Genomic DNA, 27,060 nt, shown 5'->3' with positions numbered 1-27,060 from the left:
CTTTTATGGCCCAAGTTTCCCATTTGGGGAGAGACACAGCTGAGTGCTGTTGTTAGGACTCATCTAAGAGGAGGAGAGCACTCACTGGTGCTCAGTTATCATTATCAAGGCCGGTGATAGGGACACACCTTTAGTTCCACTTCCAGGTCATGGAAGCAATAATGAGAAGTCATTTCTACTGTGTGCTGTGCTGAAATAGCTCATTTGGGAGAGCGTTAGATTGAAGGTTTAAAGGTCCCTGTTTCAATTCCAGGTTTCAGCAGCTGTTGTGGGTCCTTTTAAAGACATTCCCTGAGCTTTCTTTTTTAATTATGGAGTTATAGTCACTTAGTGTAACACATCACAGATTCGATGTCTTCTCCATGAACGCCTTTTATACCAGGCATTGTTTCTTAAGTTAAAGCCGAAATGAGAGATAAAAAGATATTTAGTAAATTTCAAATTGTTTATTCCCTTCCCCTGTAATACACCTCTTACCAACCACAAAGTTTTGACGACTTGTCCTTTAGGCCACGTGGTCTCTGAGTGTGGCTGACTTTAATGTCCTGTTGTCAGTTTATCGTCTGTTCCATCGTCTCTACCAGCACTTGACTGGATCCATCTTGATCACTGAGCTACATCCCCTGCATGGTGTGGCAGCTTTAGCTTCTGAGATCATGCGACAGGTAAAACTTTTGAGTGCATAAATAACCAAAAAAAGTGTTTTTGTCTTGTATGATAAATGCAATGTGCATTTGTGCTCCTTAGTTTTGGGGTTTGCTTCTCACTCTGGGTGCCATGAATTTTTCTCCCCTCATGGATTGTTGGACTTACAAAGGAAATGATCAATCTGCAGTCTTTGCTCTGATCATTGTAACTTTGTGTTATTGTTGTATCTGATAAGTTAAGCTGCACTTCTAATGACCACCAGGGGGCAGTTCCACTGGTTGGAAAAAAACTTCAGACTGCATTGAAGTCTATGGAGAGAACAACACCAAGTTCTGAGATGCTGCTTGTGGCCAGTATGGGGATTGAATCCATGACCTTGGCGTTATTAGCACCACGCTCTAACCAGCTGAGCTAACCGGCCTGTGTGGAAGTGTTTTTTTTGGCTTATTTTCACAAATCAAACTTAAATGATTACATAGCCTATCGTAGCTCAAAGCTTTTGATCCAGTGAGACATTTATAAGCAGTTAGAGCACATTGAACAGAACCTGTTGAAGTCAGAAAGTCAGGTCTTTTCAGACCTGGGTCTGAAAAGGCTGACTGTGATGTTTCTCATTTCAGCCCAGCTGGTGTTGGTATCGTCTGTCACTGTAACTTTTGTTCACAGGGAGATGAAAAGTGCCTGACTGAGTGGATTGGTTTCCATTTACAAGAAACAAAGTGGCGGGATTCAAACCCACGCCTCCGAAGAGACTGGAACCTGCTAAAGAAACTTTGGTAAGAGTCATGATGGTCAGCCACGTATGTTGGGGGTATTTTCAGATCCAAAATACATCCCTGTACATCAGAGTGGTGCTGTGGCTTAGTTGGTCAAAGCGCCTGTCTAGTAAACAGGAGATCCTGGGTTCAGTGTCTCATTGATAAAGTTTAAGGTTGTTGAGTTAAATTCATATAAGTTTCATTAAAAGGACACAGCACTCTCTCTGACCAGTCACTTAACTGCACAGTCTTCATGTCTCCCAGCAGTTCCTTGTTGCTAAAGTCAGATGTTGTAGAAAAAAAGTACTTCTGGGTTTTCATCAGCTGTAGGTTACAATGATCAATATTATAGATATGACAGACAGAGTTCTCAATGTTTTCCTGTTAATCAGTGCTGCTGAAAATCTCATGTAGTGTGTATAAATAGCAGAGGATGGTTTCGATCCTTCGACCTCTGAGTTATGGGCCCAGCACGTTCATCGTTGGCACCATTGGCATGAGATCTACAGGATCTCAAGTTAAATTGTAGACACACAGTTAAACTGCAATGGCCGGGAATCGAACCCGGGTCAACTGCTTGGAAGGCAGCTATGCTCATCACTATACCACCATTGCATGCAAAATGGTGAGCATCCACTCCGAATGGACGCGAAATGGTACCGTTTGTTTGCGCTGTAAAAATTCTTATTTGTGCTGCTGCGGTTTTATCGATGTTAGACATTTTAATTTCTGGTGATGAAGTCACACAGCCCCCCATGTTCTCCAAATGGACCCAAAGTGCAGTTGTCACCAAATTTATCAAACAGTAATGTCAGATGTCAGATGTCAGTAATGTAAGATGTTCAATCTTAAATAATTACATAGCCTATCGTAGCTCAAAGCTTTTGATCCAGTGAGACATTTATAAGCAGTTAGTTCCATTAGGCCACTGGGACAGATATTTAATATCTCCAAGAAGCGAGAATAGGTTAGGAAGGATACTAAATGTTGTAGTGTATGATCAATGCTCAGAAAACGTTTGACTACATTTTAAATGCCATAAATGTCCTGCTGTCAATGGCTCGTTGGTCTAGGGGTATGATTCTCGCTTCGGGTGCGAGAGGTCTGACTGGAACTTTTCCTGTTGCAGCCTGCTATTCCTGCTAGAATTATCCTAAATATCTGCCTTTAAGGACATCGTGAACTAGCAGACAATTGGTCACCTGCCAAGATAAAAATATATATAATCACGCTGTGCACGTGCAAATGAAGATCATTATATGCATCATAATCATGGACCAGTAAAGATGGTGACAGACAAAACATCATGTTATGTCAGCACCACAAAAGTAGTACAAAGAAGTACCAAGATGTACAGAGGATCTGAAAATATTGCAAAGTAAGTGGCTGACCATCATGACTCCTACCAAAGTTTGTCTCCTGTGAAAAGCAGTCAATCACCAATATCCCTTCTCCTCAGCACAGCATGAGCTACAAAACTACCATTGCTCTTGCTTCAGTTGCCAAGATACTGCAACTAACAACCAGACAGCAAACCTCACACAGCTCCATAGTGGAACAGTTAGCACCCTTATTGACTGAAAGGCAACAGATGGGCTCGTCCGACAAAAAAGTGGGAGGAGTCTTTCATCCCTTTGATGTCAGAACCTTTGTGACATCACAGAATCAGCATCTCCTTTGATGGTTACTGATGGAACATTTGTGGCGTTTTTTTTTTTTTTTTCATTATTTACACACAGCACAGTTAATGTGACAGTTTATTATATGCTAAAGAAACTTTGGTAAGAGTCACGATGGTCAGCCACATATGTTGGGGGAATTTTCAGATCCAAAATACATCCCTGTACATCAGAGGGGTGCTGCTACGGAGTGTTGCATCAGTGGCCACCATCACTTCAAGTAACCCAAATGGGAAAGATCATGATTGACAGCATTGTTGCGCTTTGCTACATCTGAACTAAAGATACAAATAAAATAATCTAAATTGGCTTTTCTGATTTGGCTGATCTGAATAGGTTTAACGTCTTGCTTGGGAATCAACCTTCAAAACTGCCCCCATGTTCTGTCAGGGTAGATGTTGCACACTGCATCAAGATGATCTGCCAGTGAGACGGCCTGAAAAATAAAACACATGGTGATAAAGATGTCTTTGTGAGGTCAATAGCACAGCTTCTTAAGTCACAATCTGTGGAACATGCAAAACAACTTCTACGTACCATCGCGACTGACTCTGACTCTTCTGAAGCACCAGCATCAGTGGAAGTTCTGCTGCTGTTGAAGCAGAGTTCAAAAACGTGAAAAATGGGCTTTTCAAACATGAAAACCTCCCCATTCGTGCCAACCAATCTTTCCTTCATTGAGGGAAACATGAGGATTCGTTCTGCAAAACAAAAACGTTAAATGGATGATGTAGCTGATGCAACAACTGTCATAGGACCTGACCCTGACTCCACTACTTCCCAGAATGCTCACCCTGGTGAGGAGGCTGATGAAGCTCCAAACAGTCCTCCAATGGATGACAATGCTGTTGAAAACTGAAGAGGCTTTGTAGTTCCAGCCAAAAGAAAGGAAGATGAGTTCTTATCTCTCTGCTTGTCAAGGGGCATCTGTTTAAAACGGAAACCATCAACAGCCTGTTAAACTTTGCAAATCGAAAGTCTCTGTGCTCAACACTCGTGCGTTTGATGCTGTTGTTCTTTTTGTGACAGCTTTTCTTTTGAAAAGGTTGTTAGCAGCAACAATATGACAACCAATTCCTCAAGCTGGTGAAAACAATAACAACACAGGGTGTGACCAAACAGGTGTATTCACAGAGGGCAGAACTGCTGAAGGAAACCTGTCCACCTGACCGCTGCTGCTCTCCAAATTGATGCACAATACCAGGCTGCCATCCACAGTTCATCACTTTTATTTTCTCAACATGCCTCTGTAGTGCAATGTATCATGTGTTTGGCTGTTATCTGAAAGGATGGTGGTTCAAGCCCACCCAGGGATGTTCTTTGTTTAAACTCCTTTGTGGACAGGATCTCTGCCTGTCTTGTGGAAGACTGGGATTTCCTGAATGTTAGAAACTCAGTGCTGCTTGCAATATAAAACACAGCTGCTCTACATGAAAAGTGATACAACAGTGGACACCTCCTGTCTGTAGGCAGACTCATCACTCTGCTGGATGAAAAGAAAAACGTCCTTCAAGCCGGAGTTGAACCAGCAACCTAAGGATTTCAGCTGTAAGCCTCTACAGTCCTCCGCTCTACGCTCTAGCCGTTTGTCTTCTTGTCTTCTTTGACTAATATTTACAGATTTGACATTACTTCACAAATCCAGCCACGTCTGAGTTAGCACAACTAGTTTCATTATAAATTCTGATGGCCACCAAAACAAAAATCACAGATTCAAATTAAATCAGATTCATTCATATATATTGCCAAATCTTCACAAAGTTGAATCACACTGAGTAACAAAAGGTCGTTGTCTCGTTGGAGGGGATCATCGGCATAGGAGTGAAAATTAGTTCCACAACTGAATCATTTGGGCAAAAGTTGAACAATATGGAGACTTTACTTTGGACGGTTGTCATTGGAAGCTTGTTCACTTTGTGAAGCTTTTAAATGTAGTTTAGTTTACTGAGGACAAAAGAAAAAGACAGATTCACTTGTAGGGCTGCTGGTAAAACAGGGACAGTCTGAGATTGCTCGGAAATCCTGACTGCACAAAAGAGAGACATTTCAGGATTCCTGATCCAACAAACATTTGGCTCCTTGCCCAGTTTGGTTCTTTCTTCTGTCGGCAGAACTCAAAGTTATCTGGCATGGCCATGATTGTCTTTGGAGCTTCATTAACAGTGTGAACACATCACAGATTTTTTTTTTTTTTGGGCTACACTCTGGTGCAAAGTTTATTAAGTTCATTCCAGGAGTAATCCACAGACTGCCAGATGCTCCAGCTGAGGCTTGAACTCACAACCTCAGCATCTCTCTGCAGGTTCCTGTCCACCATCCTTTCAGTTAGCAGCCAAACACACTGGCTCATTGCCCCACAGAGACTTAATGACCAGCAGCTGTAGTTACACTATTTAAACCTCAGCTAGTTTCATGTTGGTTCAAACTGATGTTAAGATATTTGACTCTAGCAGTCATTGTTGGTCGATGTATGCTGGATAAGAGAAAGTAGATTAAATACAGCACGTCTCTCAGTGGGCTCCAAAAGACCACTGAGCCATCCTGACATGTGTGTCCAGCTGCCAGTCTCTGATGAGGAACTGCAAAAAATCCTCCAAAAAAATGACAAAAAACACAGACTGTTATGTGTATTTCCTTCTTCAAATCTTTATTTTGGTCATTTAATATGTTTTGATGCATTTCAACTCCTACAGTTGTGCACTTCTGAGAGACTCTGTGGCGCAATGGTAGCGCGTCTGACTCCAGATCAGAAGGTTGCGTGTTCAACTCACGTCAGGGTCAGATCATGTTTGCCATGTCCCATATGGTCTAGGATTCCTGGTTTTCACCCAGGCGGCCCGGGTTCGACTCCCGGTATGGGAATGCTCTTGGATTACATGAATGAATGAACCTGGCATTAAGACTATTCAATGCTCTACTCTGCATTGCCATCATATTGGAGGTGGATTTGTCTGAGCAGTCAGCATTGGTGGTTCAGTGGTAGAATTCTCGCCTCCCATGCCAGAGGCCTGGGTTCAATTCATGAACTTCTGACTTTAGGTCCATATTGAATGATCATTGAAACCTGTTGAAAGATCCTTATCGACAGCATTGCTGCGCTTTGCTACATCTGAGCTCAAGATACAAATAAAATAATCTAAAATGGCTTTTATTTTGAAATGCTTTTTTGGCACGACTGCTCTTGTTCTTTCTGTAGCTCAAAGTGTTAAGGAGTTGAAACGCAGCAAAACATATGAAATGATGAAAATAAAGATTAGAATTCATTTAATTTTTGGTAGGATGACTATGCTGAGTGGATAATTGAGAGATCAGGGTGTTGCACAAGATAAGTACTTCCTGTGCTTCATTATCAACGCTGAAGATGACGGGGATTGAACGCAGGGCCATCAAGAGAATTATACTGGAGATGACAAACCTAGAGGGGAAGTGTGTGTTTGGGGACATCTGGAGAGAATTGGACCTGGTGGACCTCCAAACCTACCTGGGTCTGAAAAGGCTGACTGTGATGAGAAAAAAATGGGAGGAGTCTTTGATCTTTGTGATGTCATTAGAACCTTTGTGACATCACAGAATCAGCATCTCCTTTGATGGTTACTGATGGGACAGGAAAAGGTCAGATCCTGATATAATCTTCGATATAATATATAATATAATCTAATTCTTATTTGTGCTGCTACGGTTTTATCGATGTTAGACATTTTAATTTCTGGTGATGAAGTCACACACCCCCCCAACAGTAATGTCAGATATCAGATGTCAGTAATGTAAGATGTTCAATCTTAAATAATTACATAGCCTATCGTAGCTCAAAGCTTTTGATCCAGTGAGACATTTATAAGCAGTTAGTTCCATTAGGCCACTGGGACAGATATTTAATATCTCCAAGAAGCGAGAATAGGTTAGGAAGGATACTAAATGTTGTAGTGTATGATCAATGCTCAGAAAACGTTTGACTACATTTTAAATGCCATAAATGTCCTGCTGTCAATGGCTCGTTGGTCTAGGGGTCTGATTCTGGCTTCGGGTGCGAGAGGTCTGACTGGAACTTTTCCTGTTGCAGCCTGCTATTCCTGCTAGAATTATCCTAAATATCTGCCTTTAAGGACATCGTGAACTAGCAGACAATTGGTCACCTGCCAAGATAAAAATATATATAATCACGCTGTGCACGTGCAAATGAAGATCATTATATGCATCATAATCATGGACCAGTAAAGATGGTGACAGATAGAACATCATGTTATGTCAGCACCACAAAAGTAGTACAAAGAAGTACCAAGATGTACAGAGGATCTGAAAATTTTGTAAAGTAAGTGGCTGACCATCATCTAACCCTCCTACCAAAGTTTGTCTCCTGTGAAAAGCAGCTCCTCAGCTCCTCAGCACAGCATGAGCCACAAAACTACCATTGCTCTTGCTTCAGTTGCCAAGATACTGCAACTAACAACCAGACAGCAAACCTCACACAGCTCCATAGTGTAACAGTTAGCACCCTTATTGACTGAAAGGCAACAGATGGGCTCGTCCGGGATTTGAACCAGGGACCTCTCGCACCCTAAGCGAGAATCATACCCCTAGACCAACGAGCCATGTGGACTGTGGTCTTCATGACAAAAAAGTGGGAGGAGTCTTTCATCCCTTTGATGTCAGAACCTTTGTGACATCACAGAATCAGCATCTCCTTTGATGGTTACTGATGGAACATTTTTTTTTTTTTCATTATTTACACACAGCACATTCAGGACATTCAGTGACAGTTTATTATATGCTAAAGAAACTTTGGTAAGACTCATGATGGTCAGCCACGTATGTTGGGGGTATTTTCAGATCCAAAATACATCCCTGTACATCAGAGTGGTGCTGCTACGGAGTGTTGCATCAGTGGCCACCATCACTTCAAGTAACCCAAATGGGAAAGATCCTTATTGACAGCATTGTTGCGCTTTGCTACATCTGAACTAAAGATACAAATAAAATAATCTAAATTGGCTTTTATTTTGAAATGCTTGTATGGTGCGACTGCTCTTGTTTTTTCTGCAGCTCAAAGCGTCAAGGAGTTGAAACGCAGCATAATGATAAAAATCAACAACCCACCATCGATATATTGTGATGGTGTGAACAACATGTGAGCAGGAGAGCAGCTGCTTAAGTTTATGATGTGTTCAGGTAACAGTCAAAGCTCCATACACAACAACAGTCCTGCTTCTGTTTCCCAAAAGGCTCCAAAGTCCACTCAGGTACCTGCTGTGTTTAGTTCACTTGTTGCTGTAATCTCCAACAAAGAGCTAAAGTCTTGTGGAGAATGTGGGCATTGATCACACTACCTCTCACATGCTAAGAAAGTGCTCTACCATTTGAGCTAATTCCCCACCTGTCAGCACATGTTCTCTAAACGAACCCAAAGTGGTACCGTGATGCATATACTGATCTCTATTTGCACAGTGTGATTATATATAGTGAAAGTATCTCCAGGAGTAAAATGATTAAATCACTACCTCAATCTCAGTTGACAATCTCTGTATTATATCAGAGGCCCTTTGCGGTACATATACTTATCTTTATTAGCATTTGTATCTGTATACACACGCACACAATCACACACACCACGTTTTCCAGCCCTCATGGTTCTTGGGGAATCCATACATGTGGAAACCCTTCTCGGACTGATTGGAGCATCCAAACGCTGCACTCCTACATTAAAACAAACCACTTTACCATCAACCTCAGCTGCAGTATACACATTACACTTCCATTACCAGATCCTCTGTATATACATGTACTTCAGAGATGGGATTCGAGTTTATATGCTGCAGCTCAACCAGCTCTGAGCAGAGTGGCGCAGCGGAAGCGTGCTGGGCCCATAACCCAGAGGTCGATGGATCGAAACCATCCTCTGCTAATGGTGTTTTAGCAACAGCTAGCTGTTCACTATCCAAAGTTTGTTATATGTGAAGATGACATCATTACAATAGTAATTGAAAGGCATTTCCTGTCTTTCATTGATCTCCAACGCTACACAGATGCATATGTCACACTCTTGTTCATGTTTGCTTCAAATGGTTGAGTGCATGCGCACAAAGACGCTGGACTGATCATTGTAACTTTGTGTTATTGTTGTATCTGATAAGTTAAGGACCATAAACTTTCTATCAAAGTGTATGAGCAGGTTAAAAAGTACTGAGACTTCCACCTGCAGTCTATCTAAGGACCACCAGGGGGCGGCTCCACTCTGTGACACAATGATCAATGTGATCAGCTGTTTACTGAAAGGCTGTGAAGCCCACCAGAGACCTGCTGTGTTGAGTTCACTTGTTGCTGTGTGTAGTTGGAACAGCAGGCTGCAACATCATGTCTCTGTGGGGCGATTGGCCAGCGCGTTTGGCTGTTAACTGAAAGGATGATGGCCTGTTACCGGCTCAAGTCCACAGCACTGTCCTCAGCTGTTTTTGTTGGATAGTATCTGGTTTGGTTTAATCTCTTCCACAAAACGTCAGGATGTTCCAAAGGGAGACATGAAGACTCTGCAGTTACCTGATTGGTCAGAGAGTTTTAATGGAACTCCTGCAGAAGAAGTTACATGAGTTTATCTCAACAACCTTAAAATACGCACTGCTGGGATTTGAACCCAGGATCTCTTGTTTACTAGACAGGCGCTTTGACTAAGCCACAGCACCACTCTGAAGTACAGAAATGTACAGAGGATCTTAAAATATTCCAACATCAGTAGCTGACCATCATGACTCTTACAAGACAGACACTTTGACCAGCTAAGCCACAGCAGCACTGCAACATTCATCTATATACAGAGGATCTGGTGATGGCAGTGTAATGTGTATACAGTTGAGGTTGATGGTAAAGTGGTTTGTGAGCCTGTTTGACTGCAGATGTGCATTTTCATTTGGACCCCAGGAAGAGTAGCTGCTGCCTCAGTGACAGCTAACGGGGATCCTAACAAGTGATAAACAATAAACAGCCGTTTCCAATCGTCATCAAACTGGATTTTTTTTTTAAATGGCTTATGGTCTACCGACGTCTCCCATGACACTGGAGCCTGACAGCTAAATCAATTATCTGTCTGATGAAACCTTTTGGATGAGATGAGGACATTGATAATGCTGCCTGTCCTCACTAGCTCCTCCTCTGTGGTGACCCCCAAACAGGACACAACCTCAGTATCATGACTCATACATTTATGTGACACACAGTCAGGTCATGTCCTCTTTCTGTGGATCAACTTAATTCAGAGTCAGAATGGCCGAGCGGTCTAAGGCGCTGTGTTCAGGTCGCAGTCTCCCCTGGAGGCGAGGGTTCAAATCCCACTTCTGACAGAAACCGCTTTTCTTTAACCTCCACTGCAGCAAGGTGTGTTGCTCCTTGCTGCAGGACTCAGGACAAAGTTGTTTTGGTCTACTTTGGTCTATTTTTGACCACCCGAACCCGAAGACCAAAATTCCTTTGACATGTTGAAATATTGCCACTCCGTCCATAGAAAATGTTGGTTTGTTTGGCACCTTGACATTTCCTAAATAGCTTTTTATCGCTCATTAATTAAAAAAGATAGTCTTCTAAAGGATAAACCACAGGTACTAAAATCCAGGATTGTGAACTGTGATGGCCAGTAATCAAGGTGTGAACACAGTCTGGCAGCTCTTCAGGGAAATACACAGAACAGTTTGTCTTTTCTGGACATGTTTGGTGTTTCTAACACAACACAGCTGCTTGTTAACTTTCTCCATAAATGCTTCTCTTTGGGGTGTCCTGCTCAGAAATTCAGTAAAAAAAAAAGATAATTTGCTATTTTAAATAGATTTCTTGAGATCAGCTCCAACAACACAACCCTGATCTCTAATCACTGCAGTTAACAGTCCTCTCATCATTTGCTAACGGTCCTCATGAATTTAAGAGGATCATTGTCTGATCATTCTGTTCTTCAAACTGTTACCAAGCCCACAGAAACTTCCTGCTGAAGGAGGACAACACATTTATTCAACAAACTGGAAAAAAGTCCAGAGTCACAATTAATTATCCAACGTGTTTGTTGACTTGATTGACTTGGATTCAGTAAATGCTGCTTGTTGGGGCAGCGTTAACTGACAAATATTTATATTTATTTTTTAAAAATCAGCCTAAGTCATGAATTTGTCATAAACATTTCCCGAACATGATTCATGATGATTCATGATTCACGCTGCTGTGTCCTGGTATGAAGCACAGTGGTTCTGTCAATGTGTCCTTTCTTTCTTCTTACCTTATGTTACCTTAACTGTTAAATTCAGTAATAGCTACTTTTTGTTTTTTTACTTTTTTGTTTATTTCCACCGTTATCTACAGTCATGCTCATTCTCTACTGTACATATATTCTTACTGGCTTCTTTTGTAAATATATTCATACATTTTATTTTTTACTTCATCTTTTATCTTTCTTATTTTATAATTATATTTTGTACCACAGAGTTGTCTTTAAAGTTTGTTATACGTTGTGTATGATGGCAATAAAAACATTCTAATTCTAATTCTAATTCTTTGAGGTTGCTCTGGTGGAAATTTTACCCGTTTTTAATGATTTCTTGAGATCAGCTAAATCTATGAATTTGTCATCAACATTTCTGCAACTGAAGAACAGACTTGTGTTTTCAGAGCAGTAAGTGCTATTTGTTGGGGTGAAGTTTGTGATTTCAAATGTTTTTCATTCCGTCCAAGGATTAACCAGGACAGAGAGTTTATTTAACAATTTGGTGGAAAAAAGTTTTGGTTGGAATAAAAACAACAACAAAGATGGCCATTTTGAAAAGATTTGTTCAGATCAGCTGCAGCAACATGAATCACCAGAGTTAGCTGTCCTCTCACCATATGCTAACGGTCCTCATGAATTTAAGAGGATCGTTGTCTGTTCCTGATGGACTAAATGTGTTCTTCATTACAAACCATTACCAAGACCATTGAAACCGCCCAAACAAAGTAGGCAGGCAGCTGTGGGAGTGGTTTCATTCAGGTATAAGATAAATTCAGGTAGAAGCCTGAAAGGGAGTCCATTGGAACTGCAACACAACAAGGAAGTGGCTGCAAAGACTCTTTGGAGGAGATCATGTGAGGTAAAAATGAGAGGTTAATGTGACTTCTGTTCTCTTTGCTCTCTTTTCCCCTTTCAGGGTTAATTCACAAAAACAGCATTAATTCTTGGAGCCATGTTTTCTTCAGATCTAACTCGGATCACTCCAATCAGAGGCATTGATGAAGTCTTTGTGCATAAGTGCTTCTCTTTGGGGTTGTCCTGGATGGAATTAAAGTTTTGATAGATTTCTTTAAAACAGCTAAATTCGCGAATTTGTCACGAACATTTCCCGAACTGAAGCACAGACTTGTATTCTGAGAGCAGTAAGTGCTATTAGTTGGGGTAATGTTGGTGATTTCAAAAGCCAATCACAAGCAGATGAGGTTCTATCAATTTTTGGGTGGTGGGGGTTAAGAAAGTAGTTTGAAAGTCACAAATGTTACCGTAACTTGAGCACTAACTTGGCTGTTGAATTCAGTAAGTGCTACTTGTTGGGGCAGTGCTGACTGACAAAAACAACAACATCTTCTTAGAATACAATACTGATCATTTCAATTAGAAAGACTGATGACGTCCTTTTGTACATGTGCTTCTCTTTGGGGTTGTCCTGGATGGAATTAAAACCAGTTTTGATAAATTTCTTACCACCACAGTTAGCTGCCGTCTCACCATATGCTAAAGGACCTCATGAATTTAAGAGGATCGTTGTCTGTTCCTGATATGAACCATTACCAAGACCATTGAAACCGTCTCAACAAAGTAGACAAGTAGGATTGGTTTCATTCAGACAGAACAGGGAAGTGGCTGCAAGACTCTTTTCTTTTCATGATCTGTTTGGGGGAGATCATGTGTGAGCTATTTAACTCGGATCACTCCAATCAGAGACACTGATGAAGTCTTTGTGCATAAGTGCTTCTCTTTGGGGTTGTCCTGGTTGGAATTTGGACAAAAATGATGAGCAATGCCATTCCTTCTCCATCAATCACTCCAATCGCAACTGCTATCAATGATATGGGGGCTGAGGGTTAAGAAAGTAAGCTGCTCATAGCTCATAGCTAGGTGAGCTGCAGCATATAAACTCGAATCCCATCTCTGTGGAATCTGCGTAGGAATGCCATTCCTTCCTTTCTTCAATCACCAGGACAGCAGATATTATCAGTGATATGGGGGGTGGGGGATAAGGAAGTAGTTTGAAAGTCACAAATGTTACCTTAACTTGAGCACTGACTTGACTGTTGAATTCAATAAGTGCTACTTGTTGGGGCAGTGCTGACTGACAAAGACAACCACATCTTCTTAGAATGCAATACTGATCATTTCAATTAGAAACACTGATGCCTTTTGTATCAGTGCTTCTCTTTGGGGTTGTCCTGGATGGAATAAAAAAAAAACAAAACAGTTTTCTTCAGATCAGCTGAATGAGTCATCAATATTTCCCGAACTGAAGCACCAACTTGTATTCTGAGAGCAGTAAGTGCTATAAGTTGGGGTAATGTTGGTGATTTCAGAAGTCAATCACAAGGACAGCAGGTTCTATCAATTTTGGGGTGTTGGGAGTTAAGAAAGTAATCTAAAAGTCACAAATGTTACCTTAACTTGAGCACTGACTTGGCTGTTGAATTCAGTAAGTGCTACTTGTCGGGGCAGTGCTGACTGACAAAGACAACGGGAGGTTTGGGAGACATTTCTTCTTAGAATCTAACTCCGATCATTTCAATCAGAGACATTGATGATTCAACAACATCTTCTCTTTGGGGTTGTCCTGGTTGGAATATTGAGGAAAAATTAGTTAGCAGGATAAGTTGTGTAATGTATTCATTTGTCATCAGCATTTCCCCAACTGAAGCACAGACTTGTGTTCTGAGAGCAGTAAGTGCTATTAGTTGGGGTAATGTTGGTGATTTCAGAAGTTTTCCTTCCTTTACCCATTTCCCATTTGACCCTTCTTCAGATCATGTGTGAGCTATTTAACTCAGATCACCTCAATCAGAAACACTGATGAATTATTTGTGCACAAGTGCTTCTCTTTGGGGTTGTCCTGGTTAGAACAAAATGATCAAGATTCCCATTTTGAACAGATTTCTCCTGATCAATTGAAACAACACTACCCTAATCAGTAATCACCAGAGTTAGGTCAGAATGAAAGCTTAATGTGACTTAGCCAATTCAATGAGAGACATTGATGATTATTTTCTGCATGGATTTTTCTATTTTCTATGCTTTTTCCCCTTTCACTTTCTGGTCTTTCAGTCTTGGAGCCATGTTTTCTTCAGCTCTAACTCGGAACTCTCCAATGAGACACACTGATGAATTTTTGTGCATAAGTGCTTCTGGATTCCTCTGGATGGAATTTGGACAAAAATTATAACCAGTTTCAGTAGATTTCTTGAGATCATGAATTTGTCATCAACAATTCCCAAACTGAAACACAGACTTGTGTTCTGGGAGCAGTGAGTGCTGTTTGTTGGGGTAATGTTGATGATTTCAAAAGTCAATCAAAGAGAGCTGAAGACTGACAAGGAAGGAATTTGAACCCATATGTGCAGAGCACAACGGATTAGCATTCCATCACCTTAACCACTTGCGCACTTCGTGATGTTTTCTGGCTGTTGTAAAGTGAAAATGCCATCTGAACACGGTCTGGTCTCAGCAGTGGTGGATAACTGGTAGAAAATGAGGGAGTGAGTGGTTCAAACTAATTTGTTCAGTTAACTGAGTCATTCATGGATTGTGTATCTTTGAAAGATAACAGAGACCTGTTTAGATGTAGGACATCCAGAGACATAGCTGGGTGTGGTTGAACCACCATCCTTTCAGTTAAGAGCCAAACACACGAATCTCATGTAACCAGATTACAACTACAGTTTGTGACCACTAAAGTTGTGTAGTTATTGTACACACTAGGCTGCAGCCTCTCTGTGTCAAACTTTTTTGTGTTCATGTTCATGTTTATTGTACATGCTGATGATAATCATTATTTTCACACTTTGGTTCAATTTTTTCTTGTCTCAATCTGATGTTCTTTTGATTTAGGCTCCATGAGTGTGACGGAGTGTTTTTTTTTTCCCATTTGTGTTTCCTTCCTCTACAATAGTGTAATGGTTAGCACCCCAAATGGCTGCAAGTCAACAGATGGGCTCGTCCGGGATTTGAACCCGGGACCTCTCGCACCCTAAGTGAGAATTCAGAGATAATTTTGGTTGGCAGGACTGTTGAAGCAGGTAATCATCTGAATCAAGGAGACTAGACCAGAGACCTTCCATCCTTGTTTCTACACACATAGATTGCTGAAAGTTAAACTGCTTCCGCACACCAATAAGTTCTTGGGTTCAGTTCCCGGCCTGGAGCTGCATGTAGGGTGGAGCCAGGTGATCAGAATGAGGATGCAACTTTAAGGAGGAGATGGACAAGTTGTTCTTTGGGTGTTCAGACAGGAAGTGTTATTTCTCCTAACATGTAGCATGATTCTTGGACGTCAGGAGTGAAGGTAGTAACTCCAACAGTTCATCCAATATGACCAGGACGGTGGCAGCAAATAGAAGAAGCATGAAAGAAGCACATGTTGTGACAACAACAGACCGTTGTTGGCAGGATTTGGACCTGCGCAGGGAACCCACAATGATTTCAAGCCCATCGCCTTAACCACTCGGCCACAACAACCACACACACGGGTTGCTCAGCATTTTCCAGCCTAGATAGTTTCTTCCTCAAAGGAAACAGCACCTTCTTGTTGTGAGGAAGCACAGCTTCCAACTCTTTTTGAGGGAATTATACTGGAGATGACAAACCTGGAGGGGAAGCGTGTGTTTGGGGACATCTGGAGAGAATTGGACCTGGTAGACCTCCAAGCCTACCTTGGAAGTAATACAGACAAACCACGTTCAGTCCAAATAGTTCCAGTTTTGTTGCTTCTGTCTGCAGAACTCAAAGGTATCTGACAAAAGTGGGAGGAGTCTTTGATCTCTTTGATGTCGTTAGAACCTTTGTGACATCACAGAATCAGCATCTCCTTTGATGGTTACTGATGGAACAGGAAAAGGAGATGCTCTTTGCTCTTTTTCCCCTTTCAGTGTTAATTTACAAAAACAGCATTAATTCTTGGAGCCATGTTTTCTTCAGATCTAACTCGGATCACTCCAATCAGAGACACTGATGAATTCTTGTCCATAAGTGCTTCTCTTTGGGGTTGTCCTGGTTTGAAATTTAACAAAACATTGCTAAATTGATTAATCGTGATCAGTTAAATTCACAAATTTGTCCTCAACATTTCCCCAGCTGAAGCACAGGCTTGTGTTCTGAGAGCAGTAAGTGCTATTAGTTGGGGTAGTGTTGGTGATTTCAGAAGTTTTCCTTCCTCTACACATTTCCCATTAGATTCTTAGAACCTAACTCAGATCACCTCAATCAGAAACACTGATGAATTATTTGTGCACAAGTGCTTCTCTTTGGGGTTGTCCTGGTTAGAGTTTCAACAAAATGATTCCGATTTTTAACAGATTTCTTAAGTTGAAACAACACTACCCTAATCACTAATCACCAGAGTTAGGTCAGAATTAAAGCTTAATGTGACTTAGCCAATTCAATGAGAGACATTGATGACTATTTTCTGCATGAATGTTTCTATTCTCTTTGCTCTCTTTTTTCCCTTTCATTGTTAAATGGCAGTAAGTCTTGGAGCCATGTTTTCTTCAGATCTAACTTGGATCACTCCAATCAGAGACACTGATGAAGTCTTTGTGCATAAGTGCTTCTCTTTGGGGTTGTCCTGGTTGGAATTTGGACAAAAAACATGAGGAATGTCATTCCTTCTTTTCTTCAATCACCAGGACAGCAGGTATTATCAGTGATATGGGGGGTGGGGGATAAGGAAGTAATTTGAAAGTCGCAAATGTTACCGTAACTTGAGCACTAACTTGACTGTTGAAAGTGCTACTTGTTGGGGCAGTGCTGACTGACAAAAACAACAACATCTTCTTAGAATACAATACTGATCATTTCAATTTTGAAACACAGATGACTTCCTTTTGTACAATTGCTTCTCTTTGCGGTTGTCCTATGAGCAGAGTGACGCAGCGGAAGCGTGCTGGGCCCATAACCCAGAGGTCGATGGATCGAAACCATCCTCTGCTAATGGCTTTTTAGCAACAGCTAGCTGTTCACGATCCAAAGTTTGTCGTATTTGAAGATGACATCATTACAATAGTAAAAATGCCATACTGAAGCTGCACTAGCTGAAGAGGGAAGATCTTCAGTCTTGAAAACATACGTCAGGATAAACCTTGCTTGTTTTAACTCCCAGCAGTTTTCCTCAGCAGTGGAAGTAAAGCAAATTTCAAATGTTGTTTTAGTGCTGAGTACCCAGTCTGCCTCCTTCGAGCTATTCACTTTTTTTTGCAAGCTTAGCTTGCATGCCAGCCCAGGGGAATTAGCTCAAATAGTAGAGCGCTCGCTTAGCATGTGAGAGGTTGTGGGGCTCATCCGCATAGCAGTGAAAATTAGTTCCAGTTTTGTTGTTGCTTCTGTCGGCAGAACTCAAAGGTATCTGGCATGACTATGTTTGTGTTTTGAGCTTCATTAACAGGCATCACTCTATGGTGGAGGACATGAGACTCATGTCACGTTGACTGGTTGTGTTTTCCAAAAGGCTGTCAAAGACGCCATTTTCTCATGGAAGATCGAAGCATTTTTTCAGATGTTTTAATGTTGGACTCTACAGCCATTTTCCAATCATTAAAATCAAAATGTATTCTTTAATTAAATGTTCCTAAACTTCTATTAAAGGCAGCATTATTGCAGCAGGCAGCACTCTATGGTGGAGGTCATGACAAAAAAATGGGAGGAGCCTTTGATCTCTGTGATGTCATTAGAACCTTTGTGACATCACAGAATCAGCATCTCCTTTGATGGTTACTGATGGAACAGGAAAAGGTCAGATCCTGATATAATCTTGTGAATCCACAAGTATGCCTTTCTTTGTTTGTGTACCAACAGCCTGAGCTCTGGTTCTGACTTTGTTTTGATGAACCTCATTATCCATCCCTAAGACTTCCCTCTCCTTTGTACAGCACAAATTTACTTAGTGTTGTGTTGCCTTTGTGCAAAATTACTGCCCGTAATAGGACAAATTTTCATTGTATGCTGAAGATCCCTAATCCTAAGTATCCACTAAGTCATGACATAGCTCACTTGGGAGAGTGTTAGACTGAAGATGTAAAGGCCCCTGGTTTTTGGCATCAGAGGTGGTCCCTGAGGGGGTTAAGTAGAGATGAAAGAAAAGCAGATTCTGTCAGAAGTGGGATTTGAACCCACGCCTCCAGGGGAGACTGCGACCTGAACGCAGCGCCTTAGACCGCTCGGCCATTCTGACGACAGATGCCTAAAAATTTACCGAAAAATTTGCTGAAAATTAGCCCATCAAAGTGAGTCCACAATACACAATGACTGCCTGATTAGATCGCATGGAGGCTCAAAATTTGCACTTCCTCACATGTGTAGAGAGTTTCACTGGTAAGATTCAGGTTCCACCGAGATTTGAACTCGGATGGATTCAGAGTCCAGATGTGAATGGAATTTTAGTCCTTTAAAAGCGTGGGCAGTCAAAGGTCGACCAAAATAGCTTTGTCCCAAAACCTTACAGCAGTAGAGGTGAAAGAAAATCTGTCATTTCACACAGTGAAGGTTCCAATGTGAATAGATGGCAGGAGCCACGGTTGTTAGTCACATACAGGAGGGCATCATCTGCATAGCAGTGAAAATTTGTTCCAGTTTTGTTGTTGCTTCTGTCTGCAGAACTCAAAGGTATAAGCCATTTAAAAAAATGAATAATGAATAAACAATTATCAAATAAAATGAACCGAATTCTATTGACTTTTAGGACATTTCATTTGGGTTGTTGTTGGTTCTTGTGAACTTTGTGATAATCTCTGCAGGTTAGATTTATGAAAGCTGCCATGTTTTTGATTTTGATGATGTTCTTTTTGGCAATGGTCTGTTCCCCTGAGGTTCGTCTGTGCTGTGCAGGGTGCCCCCGACGTGCGCTGACGTGCGTGCCTGCTGCACCAACGAGGCCTGGAACCCAGAGAAAGTAAAAGAGTGAGATGGAGGAGACCTGTCAGTGTTTCAGTATAAACATACATCATACAGCCCTGGCCACTGTTGTATCCAGGCAGTGCTGACTGATTCTGACAATAGGACATTAAACTGGCCTCATGGACAAGGCGTCTGACTTCGGATCAGAAGACTGAGGGTTTGAGTCCCTTCGTGGTTGGGCAGTTATGTATTACAGGTTATACCATATTTAATGGTTCTTGTTCGAAAGCCCACATTGTTCAAGTGAGATTTATGTGTTATAACGTGTGTTTGCATAGAGAACTTATTTTTCCCACTTTTTCGAATGCGTCTCGGTTTTACCGACGTTCCTGAATGCACCACCTGTGTGCATGCTTCTGCTCCGTAAGCGTTCTCTTTTCTTCCATGCGGTCAAGAGCAGACAGTTTTCCTTCACCTCATGCAGCATTAGCTATCCTGATTCCCTGTTTTCCCGCTGTGTATAAATGAGAAGCGACCACAGCTAAATAAATGAAGGATACTACAATCTGACTGCCTCCGTGTTCTCTTACCAAGACACATCATCCCTACCTTGCCGCTCTTATACAACCAGTTTCCTGGAGAACCCATATCTCCTTTTTAGTTCTGGTGAAACCAAAGTAGAGGAAAGGGGCAGTGCAACTGCCGTAACATCAACATGTAGTGGTTGTAATCAGTTTAAAAACAAAGATCGTCCCTGGGTGGGCTCGAACCACCAACCTTTCGGTTAACAGCCGAACGCGCTGACCAATTGCGCCACAGAGACACATTGACTTCTCCATGTTCCAGTCTGCTGTTCCAGCTAGAATTATCCTAAATGTTGATTGAGCCAACGACTGTCTGCTGTTCTGGAACCGGATACTCAGAGTTCAAATCCTGGACAAGCCCAGCTGTTGCCTTGCAGTCATCAGGGGAGCTAACTCTTATTATATGGAGCTGTGTGAGGTTGGCTGGTTGTGTTATTTGTAGTATCTTGTAAAGTGAAGCAACAGTAACTTTGTGGCTCATGCTGTGCTGAGGAGAGGGGAAATTAGTGATTGACTGCTTTTCACAGGAGACAAACTTTGTTAAAGCAGCCTGTGTTTAAATCCCAGCAGTTCCTTGTAGGTGAAGTCAAATGTTGTTGAAATAAACTACTTTTGGGTTTTTATCAGCTGGAGGTCACAATGATCAATATTAAATGAAATAAACACTTGAAATATGTCACTGTGTGTAATGATGTCATAAAATATATTATTTTTACTTTCTGAATGGAATAAAATGAAATAAATCAAATTATATTATTTCAGTGTAATCACATGCACCTGAAATGTCTTTCTTCAGTCTGTCGTTTTTCCTGAACCACAGAGGCTCTGAGCTGCTGCAGCAGGTGAAAAGAGAAACTGTTTCATGAAGCCTCCTCTCTGCTCAGGGGTGGATCACTGTCTTGGGTGGAGTGGAGTTACTGTTATATGTAGTCACTATCCCATTAAATCAGAAGACAGAGGTTCCACCGAGACTTGAACTCAGATGACTGGATTCAAAGTCCAGAGTGCTAACCATTACACCATGGAACCACAGGATTGTTCGTTGATCTTTATCAAAGGCGCTGGCTCGAGGTTCCAGTGTCGAGGGATGTCATTGATGGAGCCAAACCGTCTCCACTTCTTATATGGTGAATGTGTGCTTCTGTGTTTTTTTTCTTTTGCAAGAAAATGTAAAATAAAATAAAACTTAAAAGTGAGCTGAAAGGAAAGGACCTGTTCTGTGTTAAGTGTTAATGATGACTTTTTGTGTGTGTGGGGGTGTTTTGTTTTGAATTTCTGATCTTTGTTGTCCATAAAGAAAGGCATTAACAAAGCCCCACCTGTCATGTCTCTATTCCCCACCAGTGGGGTGGAGCCCACACTTTAAGAACGGCGGCCCGCATCCAACAGCATCACTGAGTCAGGAGCAGCACAGTGACAACTGTACACATTACTGGAGAAAGTGGTAAATGACATTCAGCCACTGTGTTAGGATAGCAGAGGAGGGTTTTGATCCATCAACCTCTGTATTACGGGCCCAAAACACTTGCACTGCTCCACTCTGCTCATAGCAGGCTGTGCTGCAGTCTCTTCTGGATCTGTGGGTTCAAATCCTCTGTGCTCTGCTGTGATTGTTTTGCTTTAAATCACATCTGTCCTCATTCAACTGATTCCTCAATTAAATGTTGGTAGAAACTGTTGGTTTGTTTGGCACCTTGACATTTCCTAAATAGCTTTTTATCTCTCATTAATTAAAAAAGATAGTTTTCTAAAGGATAAACCACAGATACTAAAATCCAGGATTGAACCAGGGACTCTACCAACTGAGCTGTTTCTGCACAGCACACAGTGGAAATGACTTCTCATTGTTGCTTCCATGGCCTGGAAGTGGAATTAAAGGTGAGAGGCTCCAACTCACCACCTTCAGATAATGAGACTGACACGCTGCCTACTGCACCAACGAGGCCTGGAACCCAGAGAAAGTAAAAGAGGGAGATGGAGGAGAGCTGTCAGTGTTTCAGTATACACCAACCTTTCGGTTAACAGCCGAACGCGCTGACCAATTGCGCCACAGAGACACATTGACTTCTCCATGTTCCAGTCTGCTGTTCCAGCTAGAATTATCCTAAATGTTGATTGAGCCAACGACTGTCTGCTGTTCTGGAACCGGATACTCAGAGTTCAAATCCTGGACAAGCCCAGCTGTTGCCTTGCAGTCATCAGGGGAGCTAACTCTTATTATATGGAGCTGTGTGAGGTTGGCTGGTTGTGTTATTTGTAGTATCTTGTAAAGTGAAGCAACAGTAACTTTGTGGCTCATGCTGTGCTGAGGAGAGGGGAAATTAGTGATTGACTGCTTTTCACAGGAGACAAACTTTGTTAAAGCAGCCTGTGTTTAAATCCCAGCAGTTCCTTGTAGGTGAAGTCAAATGTTGTTGAAATAAACTACTTTTGGGTTTTTATCAGCTGGAGGTCACAATGATCAATATTAAATGAAATAAACACTTGAAATATGTCACTGTGTGTAATGATGTCATAAAATATATTATTTTTACTTTCTGAATGGAATAAAATGAAATAAATCAAATTATATTATTTCAGTGTAATCACATGCACCTGAAATGTCTTTCTTCAGTCTGTCGTTTTTCCTGAACCACAGAGGCTCTGAGCTGCTGCAGCAGGTGAAAAGAGAAACTGTTTCATGAAGCCTCCTCTCTGCTCAGGGGTGGATCACTGTCTTGGGTGGAGTGGAGTTACTGTTATATGTAGTCACTATCCCATTAAATCAGAAGACAGAGGTTCCACCGAGACTTGAACTCAGATGACTGGATTCAAAGTCCAGAGTGCTAACCATTACACCATGGAACCACAGGATTGTTCGTTGATCTTTATCAAAGGCGCTGGCTCGAGGTTCCAGTGTCGAGGGATGTCATTGATGGAGCCAAACCGTCTCCACTTCTTATATGGTGAATGTGTGCTTCTGTGTTTTTTTTTCTTTTGCAAGAAAATGTAAAATAAAATAAAACTTAAAAGTGAGCTGAAAGGAAAGGACCTGTTCTGTGTTAAGTGTTAATGATGACTTTTTGTGTGTGTGGGGGTGTTTTGTTTTGAATTTCTGATCTTTGTTGTCCATAAAGAAAGGCATTAACAAAGCCCCACCTGTCATGTCTCTATTCCCCACCAGTGGGGTGGAGCCCACACTTTAAGAACGGCGGCCCGCATCCAACAGCATCACTGAGTCAGGAGCAGCACAGTGACAACTGTACACATTACTGGAGAAAGTGGTAAATGACATTCAGCCACTGTGTTAGGATAGCAGAGGAGGGTTTTGATCCATCAACCTCTGTATTACGGGCCCAAAACACTTGCACTGCTCCACTCTGCTCATAGCAGGCTGTGCTGCAGTCTCTTCTGGATCTGTGGGTTCAAATCCTCTGTGCTCTGCTGTGATTGTTTTGCTTTAAATCACATCTGTCCTCATTCAACTGATTCCTCAATTAAATGTTGGTAGAAACTGTTGGTTTGTTTGGCACCTTGACATTTCCTAAATAGCTTTTTATCTCTCATTAATTAAAAAAGATAGTTTTCTAAAGGATAAACCACAGATACTAAAATCCAGGATTGAACCAGGGACTCTACCAACTGAGCTGTTTCTGCACAGCACACAGTGGAAATGACTTCTCATTGTTGCTTCCATGGCCTGGAAGTGGAATTAAAGGTGAGAGGCTCCAACTCACCACCTTCAGATAATGAGACTGACACGCTGCCTACTGCACCAACGAGGCCTGGAACCCAGAGAAAGTAAAAGAGGGAGATGGAGGAGAGCTGTCAGTGTTTCAGTATAAACATACATCATACAGCCCTGACCACTGTTGTATCCAGGCAGAGCTGACTGCTGCTTTTCATTGAGAGCAGCTGAGTTTTACATTCCAGAAAGCACCGAGTTTCTAACATTTGAATGTTGGTAAAGATTTATGTTCACAGAGATCACAGAGAGTCTCTTGAACGGCTCTTTAATATGAACGATGGGAACCAAGTCACACTTTCAGGCCCCCCCCCTTTTTTTATTAGTGCCTCGGGTCCCTTTGTGCCATCAAATAAAATTTTGAAAAGGATAACAAAAGTAAGACACAAAAGGTGAACTGTGATGGCAGGAATCATGGTGTGAACACACAGAACAGTCTGTCTTTTCTGGACATGTTTGGTGTGTAGCACAACACAACTACACAGCTCAGCTATTTGTTGACTGACAAACACAACAGCAAGCTCTAACTCAGACAGCTACAATTATTCCTTTCTACATAAATGCTTTTCTTTGGGGTTGTCCTGCTCAGAAATTCAGTAAAAATGATGATTTGCTATTTTAAATTTGTACAGATCAGCCACAACAACACAACCCTAATCCCTAATCACTGCAGTTAGCTGTCCTCTCACCATATGCTAACAGTCCTCATGAATTTAAGAGGATCGTTGTCTGTTCCTGATGGACTAAATGTGTTCTTCATTACAAACCATTACCAAGACCATTGAAACCGCCCAAACAAAGTAAACAGGAAGCTGTGGGAGTGGTTTCATTCAGGTATAAGATAAATTCAGGTAGAAGCCTGAAAGGGAGTCCATTGGAACGATGACACAACTGGAAAGTTGCTGCAAAGACTCTTGAGGAGAAGATCCTAAGTGAGGTAAAAATGAAAGCTTAATGTGACTTAGTCAATTCAATTGCTCTCTTTTTCCACTTTCAGTGTGAATTGACAAAAACAACAGTAAGTCTTGGAGCCACGTTTTCTTCAGATCTAACTCGGATCACTCCAATCAGAGACACTCATAAAGTCTTTGTGCATAAGTGCTTCTCTTTGCGGTTGTCCTGGATGGAATTTGGACAAAAATTAATACATTTCGTCAGATCAGCTGAATTAGTGCATTTGTCACCAACGTTTCCCCAACTGAAGCACAGACTTGTGTTCTGAGAGCAGTAAGTGCTATTAGTTGGGGTAATGTTGGTGATTTCAGAGGTCAATCACAAGTCAGCAAGTTTTATCAATGATATGGAGGGTGGAGGGTTAAGAAAGTAGTTAGAAAGTCACAAATGTTACCTTATAGGGCATATTGCAGGTTAAGGACCACATTGAATCAATGTTTAGAAAAATTTAGGAAATGTTTTGATAAAGTGTCTCATACTGATAACATCCGTATATTTGCTGCACACAAACCGGACTGACGGTCTTTTGTCCCTCAGCTGGAAAGTGAAGGAGGTAAAATGTCCACAGCAGAAGTCCTGCAGGGTTTTGTCACCGACAGACTCGCCGCCACCTGCCGGGAGATCTTAGCGGCCGTGGACAGAATGGTAGCCGGATATGAGGAGGAGGCTTCGGGCTTCAGGCAGGAGATCGACCGGCAGAGGAGCCAGCTGGAGCTGCTGCAGCCCCGAGTCCTGATCCACAAAACGGGTCGGTTGTTTTTATGAGTGAGAAAGGCTGAGGACTGTATTTGGCAGATGTAGAATGAAGCAGCTGGAGGAATAACTGTGTTCATATTGTAGCTAATAAAGAGGATTCATTATTGAATCGTTTCCTCCAGATGTTCAGCAGCTGATGGTGAAAAAAGAGGTTCCTGCTGAGTTCACCTCCAGTCCGGATCCGGAGGATTCAGAGAGTCCAGTCCTTAAACAGGAACAGGAGGAGGACCAGGTACCAGGACTGGAGGAGACCAGGAACCCTGTGAGGCCGTTTCAGGTGAAGAGTGAGGATGAAGAGATGAATGAACCGGCCAGGAGCTGTGATCCACAGAGTCCTCTTCAACCAGATCCAGATCCAGAGGAAGAGGTCTCAGACTCCTCTGATACTGAAATCAGTGAGAATGATTCTAATGAAACCAGAGTGGCCCAGTCAGATGTGAAAATACATGAAGGTGATGCAAATGTTAGAAAATGTGACAGTAATGAAAAACCCATCAGCTGCTCTGAGAGTGGGGAAATGTTTAAAAAAAAGTGGTATCTGAAGATTCACATGAAGACCCACACAGGGGAGAAACAGCATATGCAAGTTCACTCAGTAGAGAGACTGTTTGGCTGCTCATTTTATAACAAAAGGTTTAAGCGACAAGATTATCTTAAATCACACATGGTAGTACATACAAGAGAGAAACCCTTCCGCTGTGATGTTTGTGGGAAAAGATTTTCATTAAAGAAAATCCTGAACAAACACATGAAGGTCCACACAAAAGAGAGACCCTTCAGCTGTGATGCTTTTGGGGAAAGATTTAAACTGAAGGAAATCCTAAAAAAACACATGAAGGTCCACACAGAAGAGAAACCCTTCAGCTGTGATGTTTGTGGGAAAAGATTTAAACTAAAGGCAGCCCTTAACAGACACATGACGGTCCATACAGAAGAGAGACCCTTCAGCTGTGATGTTTGTGGGAAAAAATTTAAACTAAAGAATGAAGTTAAACGACACATGAAGATCCACACAGAAGTGTAACACTTCAGCTGTGATGTTTGTGGGAAAAGATTTAAACCAGAGAAAAGCCTTAAAGTATACATGGAGGTCAATACAGAAGAGAAACCGTTTGGTTGTGACGACTATAAAGAGAAAGACCGAAGCGGCTGACTGCAGGATCTCTACTGGTTGACCAAAAGTAAACTAACATATTTGGTCTTTTTTTTTTACTTTTGCTTTGCTGTTTTTTGTCCTCATTCATTTGTGTTTGGGTCAGTGACATGTATACCAGAAAAAGGGGTTTTGTAAAAAATTTAAATAAGAGGCACAAAAAAGGTTTATATTTGCTCTACTAACTCTCATCTTTATAGAAACATGTTGTTTTTAGATTTTTCATTGGTATCAGAAATTATGTGACAATTTGTTGTATTATGCCTAAAATCATCACATGGCGTAACATGAAAATAATTGAAACTGAAAATGGATTAAACCTGTAAGTTACTCACTTTATCAAAGTCTTTTATAAAAACTAAACTGTGATCCATTATAGTTTTGTGAAAATGAATTAAATTTGAGCATAATTTTCTAAATCATCGCTCAAAGTGAGACCTATGCCGTCAGTCTTTCAACATATTTTCTACTTATTGTGACATACTTTGCTATAAAGTTCTAAAAATATTTGTCACTCTGTGATACTGTTTTCTATGTATTCCATGAATGTTTTCAGATTTTAGATTTTACTCCCTGTTCCAAAAATCTATTTAATATATGGTCCCCGGGTAGGGGACGTATCAGATATTAAACTGATAAGAACAGATACTACACTTGATCTTAGCCAAAAGGCCGAGAAGCGATACCGCTCAGCTGTCGGAGGTAACGGAGTGTTTCTCCGCA

General features: G+C 41.5%; 1 protein-coding gene, 10 non-coding genes and 1 pseudogene across 11 annotated transcripts in view; 4 read left to right on the top strand and 8 right to left on the bottom strand.

The window, feature by feature from the left end:
- LOC115053664 (NLR family CARD domain-containing protein 3-like) overlaps positions 1-27,060 on the top strand; it is a 284,587-nt gene that overhangs the window by 135,234 nt on the left and 122,293 nt on the right. The gene's annotated exons all lie outside the window — the stretch shown is intronic.
- Positions 996-1,069, bottom strand: trnai-aau (transfer RNA isoleucine (anticodon AAU)). The gene has a single exon. It is a non-coding gene; the product is annotated as a tRNA-Ile (tRNA).
- Positions 1,950-2,021, bottom strand: trnag-ucc (transfer RNA glycine (anticodon UCC)). The gene has a single exon. It is a non-coding gene; the product is annotated as a tRNA-Gly (tRNA).
- Positions 5,795-5,866, top strand: trnaw-cca (transfer RNA tryptophan (anticodon CCA)). The gene has a single exon. It is a non-coding gene; the product is annotated as a tRNA-Trp (tRNA).
- trnap-agg (transfer RNA proline (anticodon AGG)) lies at positions 7,603-7,674 on the bottom strand. The gene has a single exon. It is a non-coding gene; the product is annotated as a tRNA-Pro (tRNA).
- trnam-cau (transfer RNA methionine (anticodon CAU)) lies at positions 8,913-8,984 on the top strand. Its single transcript has one exon. It is a non-coding gene; the product is annotated as a tRNA-Met (tRNA).
- On the top strand, positions 10,331-10,413 carry trnal-cag (transfer RNA leucine (anticodon CAG)). The gene has a single exon. It is a non-coding gene; the product is annotated as a tRNA-Leu (tRNA).
- trnal-cag (transfer RNA leucine (anticodon CAG)) lies at positions 18,422-18,504 on the bottom strand. The gene has a single exon. It is a non-coding gene; the product is annotated as a tRNA-Leu (tRNA).
- trnan-guu (transfer RNA asparagine (anticodon GUU)) lies at positions 19,916-19,989 on the bottom strand. The gene has a single exon. It is a non-coding gene; the product is annotated as a tRNA-Asn (tRNA).
- trnaq-uug (transfer RNA glutamine (anticodon UUG)) lies at positions 20,708-20,779 on the bottom strand. The gene has a single exon. It is a non-coding gene; the product is annotated as a tRNA-Gln (tRNA).
- trnaq-uug (transfer RNA glutamine (anticodon UUG)) lies at positions 22,526-22,597 on the bottom strand. The gene has a single exon. It is a non-coding gene; the product is annotated as a tRNA-Gln (tRNA).
- On the bottom strand, positions 26,897-27,021 carry LOC115058169 (uncharacterized; annotated as a pseudogene).

Source organism: Echeneis naucrates, chromosome 2 (assembly GCF_900963305.1).
Source record: "Echeneis naucrates chromosome 2, fEcheNa1.1, whole genome shotgun sequence".
NCBI lineage: Eukaryota > Metazoa > Chordata > Actinopteri > Carangiformes > Echeneidae > Echeneis > Echeneis naucrates.
This window is presented reverse-complemented; position numbering and strand designations above follow the sequence as displayed.